Here is a 2,967-nt window from a genome sequence, read left to right on the forward strand (position 1 = left end):
CCACAGCGAAAACAGGAGATCAGGTGAGTCATAGTAGCAACAACCATTAAGAAGAGGGATAAGAATCCAGAGTAGCTATAATGTATTATCTAAAATAAATTGGTGACATGCAAAAAAAAATAATAATAAAAAACCAACCCACAAAACAACAACAACAAAACAGAAAAATGTGACCCATATATGGGATCAAAAGCAGTCAATTGACATTATTTCTTAAGGGGACCAAATGTTGGACTTAGCACACAAGGACTTCAAAACAATTATATATGTAGGGAATTAAAGGAAGATATGACAATAGTTATCTCAATAAAAATCTCAATTCATGTGAATAAAATACCTCTCAACAAAATTAAGAACCTCAATAAAACATAGAAATGACCAAAAAAAGAGCAAATTGGGAATTTTATCACTAGAAAATAAAATAACAAAGTATTTACTAAAGGGATAGACAGAACTGAATTGGCAGACACAAGACTCAGCAAACTTAAAAATAGATTAATAGAACTCAGCCACTCTGAAGAAAAGAAAGAAAAAAGAATGAAAAACAATGAGCAGAATTTCAGAGGTCTGTAGGATCAAGCATACCAACATGTCTATTGAGAGTTCCAGAAAGATAAGGAGAGATAGTAAAAAGGTAGAAAAATGTTTGAAGAAATAATGACCAATCTGAAGAAAATATATCAATTTGCATACCCAAAAAGTTTAATGATCTCCAGGAGGATAAACACAATGGTAGGCACACCTAAACACATGATAGCCAAGCTGTTAAAATTTAAAAGCAAAACAAAAATGTTGAAATCAGTAAGAAAAAAAAAAACAATAAAAACATTTAAATACAGGAAAAGAAATAATACTTGTATGACTAACAACTGACTTTTTCTTAGAAACAATGGAGGGCAGAAGACACTGGGATGATATATAAAAAGCGGGGGAAATTTTCAGTTAACTATATTCAAGCTGGTTTTGTAGCCTTCAGGATAAGGGAGGCAGATCCCACATGACTGAACACAGTTCAAATACTAGCCCCAGAAGCTTGAGATTTGTAGCATGTGGGCATATGTGCCCCAAATCCCAATGGATGGAGAAATGGGGGAGAATGGATTGTGACATAGTCATGGAAAGGAGAAAGCCACAATGAATTGATGCTTTCTCCTTTCCTCTCTCTGTCTCTCCATCTCTCTTTAGCAAGTATATGTGCCCTTTGGCAAATTAAAACAAAACAAAACAATTCTATGTTCAACTAAACTTTCCTTCAGAAATAAAAGGAAATTTAAAAATCCCCAGATAAACAAAGATCAAGAATATTTATTGTTGGGACCAGCAGTTAGCGTAATGGCTATGTCGCTAATCGACCGCGGTTCGAGGCCTGGACCCTGTGGCTTAAACTCACGCAGGGCTCGTGTGCATGTGTGTGTGCCTAAGATCCTGAGAGGAGAATGGAGGAGAAGGGATTACGGTGGCCATCCCTCCCTGGGGTGGGGGGGGTTCCTCACTTTATGTCTTTATGTCTCTCTGTCTTTCTGGTGAGCTCAAGCGCCCTATAGCAAAAACCTCTCCAAAAAAAGAAAAATATATATATTTATTGTTGGCAGCAGGACCTCAGTGCTAGACCACCTGCCAAGTGCCAGCTATGGAGCCACAGAAAGAGGCACGAACATCCCGAGATTCTGTCCCGCAGCCCCTTGGGGCCTTGAGCTCTGGGGCGCTCTGGGAGGAGGAGCCGCAGGAGGGCAACGCAGCTCCAGTGGCCGCCACTGGGGACTCAGAGGTGGATGGCGCCAGTGCGGAAGGGCTGTGGGAGGTGTGGGTGGTTCGGCTGCTGCAGTCGGCCTCAGAAAGTCTGTTTGTGTCCCTTTCTCCCCATGCACCCTCTGCACATCTCAACCCACTTGTACATAATACAGCACCCATCATTGGAAATGCGGACTGTACCTCTGCTAGCAGCATGCCTCCCCCAGGATAAATGTAAAGATTGGCCCTGCTTCAGTGAAGAAAGAGATCCTGAACTTGCAACTATTTGCAGGAAGTCTGGTACATTAATATCATATCCAGGGGCCAAAGCTACTTATTTGGGAGAATTTGTGTTAGAGTCTCTTGTCTATCCTTCCACATTAGTCATCATTGATGGTACCTGGAGCCAGGCTAAGGACATTTTCTGTAAGAGTTCCTTGTTCTGACTTCCTAAACAGATCTAGCCAGGAGCCAGGACAAGTAAGCCAATTAGCAGCCATCTATATTAGATTTCTGAGCGGCCCCATTCAGGGATTTAGGACCACTGAAGACCTCTGCCCAGACTTCACTCTCCTGCCCCCCACATCTAGCCAGGAGCCAGAATTTAAAATATTCATAGTGACAAAGCTAACAGAGATGCAAGAGAAGAGAGACAATGAACTCCAGAAAATGCAGGAGGAAAGAGACAATGAGTTTGAGGAGGTGAGGAAGTTCTTGCACAATCTGAAAGAAGAAATAACACACCATAAAAAAAGAATCAAATGGAATTATTAAAGATGGAGGTTGTAATACAGGAAATAAAAGTCTCCCTTGAAAATATCAAAACCAGATTAGATCATGCAGAAGATCGAATCTCAGATGTAGGAGACAGAACCTCTGACCTAGAAAAATTCACTAAAAAACTGAGAAGATAAACATCCGGATCACCAAGATGAAAAAGTAATCAGGGCATTGACAGTCTACTCCATGAATATCCTGGAAGAAAACTTTCCAAACCTAGAGAGGCACTCAAATATCCAGACTCAGGAAATACAAAGGACCCCACATAGAATCAATCCAAGAACTTTCCCGAGGCACATCATAGCCAGATTGACCAAAACCACAGACAGAGACAAGATACTAAAACTGTGATTTCTCACTTTCTGTCTCTCTGTCTCTGTCTTTCTGGCAGGTGCACACGTCTTTGCTACTAAAAAAAAAAAAAAAAAAAAAAACCATCAAAAAAAAAAAGAATTG

The 2,967-nt window shown here is 40.4% G+C and overlaps 1 pseudogene; it reads left to right on the forward strand.

Moving 5' to 3' along the window:
• Positions 1-1,630: 1,630 nt before the first annotated feature.
• Positions 1,631-2,195, forward strand: LOC102485707 (DTW domain-containing protein 2 pseudogene; annotated as a pseudogene).
• The last annotated feature ends 772 nt before the right edge of the window (positions 2,196-2,967 follow it).

Source organism: Tupaia chinensis, unplaced genomic scaffold, assembly GCF_000334495.1.
Source record: "Tupaia chinensis unplaced genomic scaffold, TupChi_1.0 Scaffold000212_1, whole genome shotgun sequence".
NCBI classification, from domain to species: domain Eukaryota; kingdom Metazoa; phylum Chordata; class Mammalia; order Scandentia; family Tupaiidae; genus Tupaia; species Tupaia belangeri.